The sequence below is a fragment of the Mauremys mutica genome, chromosome 4, assembly GCF_020497125.1.
Source record: "Mauremys mutica isolate MM-2020 ecotype Southern chromosome 4, ASM2049712v1, whole genome shotgun sequence".
Lineage (NCBI taxonomy): Eukaryota > Metazoa > Chordata > Testudines > Geoemydidae > Mauremys > Mauremys mutica.
In genome coordinates this window covers 56,210,229-56,215,855 of record NC_059075.1, presented here as the reverse complement: position 1 = coordinate 56,215,855, position 5,627 = coordinate 56,210,229, and the positions used below count along the sequence as shown (strand labels likewise).

General features: G+C 42.2%; 1 long non-coding RNA gene across 1 annotated transcript; it reads right to left on the bottom strand.

The window, feature by feature from the left end:
* Positions 1-3,132: 3,132 nt before the first annotated feature.
* On the bottom strand, positions 3,133-5,116 carry LOC123368757. The gene is made up of 3 exons (XR_006578884.1): positions 5,067-5,116; positions 4,602-4,793; positions 3,133-3,328 (listed from the first exon to the last, which is right to left on the bottom strand). It is a non-coding gene; the product is annotated as an uncharacterized LOC123368757 (long non-coding RNA).
* Positions 5,117-5,627: the final 511 nt, after the last annotated feature.

The window sequence follows — 5,627 nt, the reverse complement described above, 5'->3', positions numbered from 1 at the left end:
GGCACAGGGGGAGGAGCGGGGGCAGAAAGGGGTGGAGGAGGGGCAGGAAGAGGCAGGGCAGGGGTGGGAGATTGAGGGAAGGGGTGGACTGGGGGCTGGGGCAGAACAGGGGTCGAGCACTCTCTGGGAACTCAGAAAGTCAGCACCTCTGCTTGCAACCTTGGGCACAGATAAATGGCCTAATGGTTACCCTTTTAGATTTTGGGGAACTAAACATGTTTGCCTATGAAAGTCAGGACTTAAGGGTGACCACAGGGTACACTGCAGAAACATGGAAGTTACAACCATAAACCAGTTTGGGCAAGAAATTACAGGTTTGAAAATGAGCTAATTGGCGTTAATAGATATGAATATGCTAACATATAGAATAAGTGTACCTCAATAGTATATGGGTGAGGAAGTTAGATTTGGGCATGGAAAGCTCGATATTAGCATGAATAGCTGAGGCCCAGTAAGAGGGCAAACCACCATGTGGAAGCAGCTTTTTCTTCTTCTTTAGCTTTTGGGTCTCTTCACTGTTTATTGGTAACTTAGCCATTCAGCATTTGGCCCTTCAGCTCTATTATTCACCATCAATCTCGAGAGCACTGAGCAACCTGGACCACTGGACCCATTTGGCATGCCAAGAATGAGACTGGTCCTTGGTCTCTTACCACCAGGTTCCCAAGGAAGGCTGTGAGTATGCTAATCTAGGAAGCTTTTGTAAAGAATAATACAACATGTACCCCCACAACTGTATTATTCCCCTTTGGTTCTGTGGTTGGGAGCTTTGATAGCTTTTTCATGTATTTTAGTAAAAGTCTCGAAGGCTGTGTGTTTTCCTCAGCATGAGTATTCTTGCCATACACCCTTAGGGTCCTTGCAAGATATGGAACTCAGTGTGTTTAATTCTGTGTAGCCTGATTCTGAGACAAGAACTTTATTATCTTCTGGTCAGATAAATTGGTGAGCCTATATAACATTAGCCGCTAAAATCAGGCAACAAGGATCACAGGGAAGGAGGAAGGAAGGCTGGCTATGCCATGAAGGCAGTACTGCCTGCTATTCATGTGGGCAGAGAGACATTCACTTAGAGAGGATGCTCCCTTCCTCAGTGTTTGCTCAGTCAATGGAGATTTGGCTGGACTTTAGGTTTTGGCCCTTGCACAACATACATTTCCAGCATAGGCAAGTCAGAGTTAATATTTGTGGGACAATTAACATACAATTCCCATTAAAAATGATGGGTGTTGCATGTTAATTTCAAGATTTTCCAGGAAATCCAGTAGAAATTATGTGTAAAAAACAAAAAAAAGTCAGGCACCATACAAAATCCCTCACCTTAATCAGCATAAAAAAACCCCCAAAACAAAAAAACCTCACACATGCTGAATTTTGTACCCCCCAAAATGTGAATTCTCTACACTATACCCACACCTGGAATTCACATAACTGATAACACATGGCAGGCAGAATTGTTTAATTTAGCTTTCTATATACAGTCTGTAGGTTAGGAACAGCGAAAAGTATTCTGCAATTTTAGTGGTTGTTGTCTGTGTTTACCATAATTACAGAGATATTTTAAACTTCCACATTATGTTGTAGGCATAATATTAGGTAGGGAATAGCAGCAGAACATTTTGGGTAATCTGTTATTGTGGACACATCCTGAAGATTAGCTGATGCTATATTTAGTCACTATGTGGTTAGCTGTGACTAGACTGAGGATGTCATTTCCCTCCTCCCTCAAAGCTGCAAACATTGTAGAGTTTCAAAGACTGAAATGTTGATCTTAAAACAACGGATTTTTAAAAAAAAATAATGTAACAACCTCAGTTTTAATTAAGTTCCTGAACTTGGTAGAAAAATATAACCGGGATTTGCCTCGCACTTACTGCATGAGAGTTTACATTGTTGTAAGCTGTTTTAATTCAGTGGAATTACTTTTGATTCTAACCAGTGTGACAGCAGAATCAAACCCAACATATTCACCATTAATAACCTCGCCATTATGGACTCTGATCATATTCCCACTGAATGGAAAAAGGACTGGGCCTATTAAAGGCAACTGAATTAAAACAAGAAAAATACAGAAAACCAGTTTCAAACTGCAAATCATTAATACAGTATATATGCAGCCTTAAAATTACAAGGCTTTGAAACCGGAAAGATTTGTATCTGCAAGGACTGAGTTCAAGGTTTGGGCCAACCTGTGATTGGCTTTTATGCAGGAACCTCCCCGCTCTTGTGTGTCCAATACAAGTGCCAGTTACAGTTGTAGTGTCTGGGCCCTGGAAACTGCTCCATGGATACTGTTGGGAGCCCAGCGACCCAAATGGGTATAGGAGGAAGTAGAGTCAGAGTATTTCTTGTGTGTGGGACAATAAAGGCCCATTATTGGTAAGTTACAGGCATTGTTTGCAATAAGGAAAAGTGGGCCATGAACCAAGATGAGCCATATCACAGGATAGGCCATTTTTGATCTTCACAGCAACTACTTAACTATAGTCATAGCTGAAGCCAGTTTATATATTTAATCAAAGACTTTATCCATTGCGCTGAAGTTACACAGGCATCATGAAATTTTGTGTTTGGGGGTTGGGGGGCTAAGGCAGGAATCAGCTGAGATGTGACTGAGCTGAATTAACAAAGCAACCATGAAATTTATGAGTAGATGAGAAAATCCTGTACAGGCAGTTGAGAAGCTCCAGAGCCTTCCCACTCACCAACTAAACTAAATGCTCAACACTATACATTTTCACTGCAAACAAACAAACAAATATTAACTAATTCATCCTACCATCACCCTGGTGAAGTACAGTGGTTAGGTAAGTATGGTTATCCCTATGGTACAAACGGGGAATTGAGGCACAGAAAGGTTTAGAGTCACCTCAAGATATGCAGCAAATCAGTGACGGAGTCCAGGCACACACAATATTACCCAAAATGGATAGGGATAGAACATAGTTTTAGTTAACTAACATGATTTGACAGTGAACCAGTATTACGAGTGATTATTACTGCAGTCACTCAAACTAGCACTGCAAACCCAGATACTGGGTAGATCTCTGCAACTGAAAATAGAATCACAGCCCAACAGAGAAAGAAAAGCCTCTGCCTATACTATGTGATGGTCATACTGATAACCCTTGTAATGATCCCCGTATGATAAACAAACATATACTGTGCTGTACAATTGCCCACATGTACTTTAGTGAAATCTCAGTTGAGAGACTAACTTGCATCATCAGATCTGGAGACAGGATTCATATTAGTCTGGAAATGGCTACAATGGATGATAATCTGCTTCTGTTCTTGATACATAACACAATTTCTTCTTACTTCTCACCTAGAAAAGAGAGATTCTCATTTTTAATAAAGACTACCCCCGCTCTCTGAGTGGGAACACCAAGGCACTCCCACTTTCCTCTCAGCAACGTTCCCTATTTTTGTTCTTTTTCATGGCCCATCTCTCTAATTGCTCTTGGCCAGTAAGCCAATCTTAACCAGCTGCCAGCTGTTTTAAGGGGGTGGTGGTGGGGAGAGGAGAACCCTTATTAAACTGTTTCCTCTCTCTGTCTTTCAAGAAAAGCATTTACACACCATGTGAGAAATTCATCCCTGGCGTAACTGCATTGACGTCAATGGACTTACACTAGGATTGAATCTGGTCCTGTAAATCTATTATGCAATATTTTCAGATGAACAGTTCTATAATGAATAAATGACTGCCAGATGTGTAAAAAGCAATCCTTGTTCTCCCTTTTTTGAGGTCTGTGCACAAATTCTCATGTGCAGTTTGTTAACTGACTTATTCATTAGCGTATATATATATAGCTGCCACTTTAGAGCAATTCCACAGAAAACATTTAAAATGGCATCATGCAAAAGAATGACCCAAGAAAGGCTGCATTTACTGCTCCAAATTATGCTGCTTGTTTTTTTTTTTTAAAAGGAAGCACCGACTTCCTCTGCTGCATTTGATTTGTCTTGAGGCCGGAGACTGACTCAGGCAAGGGATGCAGAAGAGAGCTTGAGCTTTTATATATCAAGAAACAGAAATCCAAAGTTAATTGAATACAGAAAAGCTTCCGTTTGGGTCTGCAACTTCCCAGGAGTATACTTAGAAGTATCACCCTGAGGAGGAATATCCTACTTTCTGCCAAAATACTATAATGTTACCCCATCATGTTATGGAAGGAATGCTTCTGAAGGGTGGTCAAAAATAAAGTAGACTCTTGGCCTTCCTGGTCCAGGCAGGATGGATTCCTGTTTGAAGATACATGTAGTTTCTGTGGGATGCAACCATGTTAAAGATCAGGGCAGTGATAAAGTGCACTGAAGAACTCCATGGCATGTAGGTCTCAATTAGGCCTCTCTTGAGTATATTTTCTATGTTTTGCAATGAGCTAAAGTAACAGATACTAAGACACTGGATTTCAAACTTACACATCTGATGATAGGCACCTAACATGGGGTACATCTACACAGGAGCTGGAGATATAATTTCCAGCTCAGGCAAGCATACTAGCTAGCAGTAGCTCTGATCAAGTTAGTGTGCTAAAATCTCTTCCGAGTACAATTCTGTCTGAAACCCTAATGGGACAGGGTACTCCACTCACCACAGGGTGGTGCCTCCTTCTGTCAATTAGCTCTGCCTGGTTCAGCTCCCCCTTTCTGATCTTCCATCATTGCAGCTCTCCTCTGACTCATGGGGTCACAGTATGGCTGCTTCGGGATTCAAACCTTCGGCCAGGTCTCACTGGTTTCCCCTTCAGGCAGTCCTCAGATCTGCTGCACTGACTTCATCATTCCTGCAATGACACAGGCAGGATTCCCATTCACTGCCCATAGCAATACTACTCTGCAGTGGATGGCAGGGGAACCCAGGCCCACCCTTTATTCTGGATTCCAGTCCAGGGCCCTATATGAGCAGTTAAGGCCTGGGACTTCACCAACCCTACTACTATCTTCCCTGGACTACTTTCTACCATGCTTCTTTAAGCGCCTCCTTCATAAGCCTTCTTAGTTTGACCCCTCTGTCTTAGGCCTACTAGGTAAACCCTTCCTCATGGGTTCCTACCTACCCTTCTTTCTCCCTCACCGCAGGGACAGAAACTGCAGACTTCTTCTCTGCCACCTTCTATGCTACCCTTGCAGACTGAAACTTCCTCCTTTTAAAGCCCTCCTCCCTACCATGCATGACTGGGCAGAGCTACCTTAAGACACAGAGCCTCCCAAACCCCTTCCCTGTCAGTGCAGGAGTTATATACCCTGTCACAGGGGATAACAACATTTTCTTAGCTTTATCGTGTGGATTGACAAGTGCCAAGCATTATTATTATGTGGGCAAATCCTGAGCTCCTTAATCAGTTTTTAACCAGCTCTTTTTTGGGTCATTATGCCAACACATATTGGTTTCAGTGGGAGTTGGTTTGAGCAGAGAATTGATAAAAAAACAAGTGAAACCTAAGAAATAATATTGTGATTGTTTTTGTTGTCTTCTTTCTCTGCCTCGGAGTGGATTCCCTTTCTTCTTCTCTTGGCTTAGGAGGTTGCAGCAATGGGTGCTCTTTACCCTAGACCTAGGAGTGCAGGATTGTGGCAGCGGATTCTCCTCCTTGGTGTAAAAATCAAGTTGGAAAGCT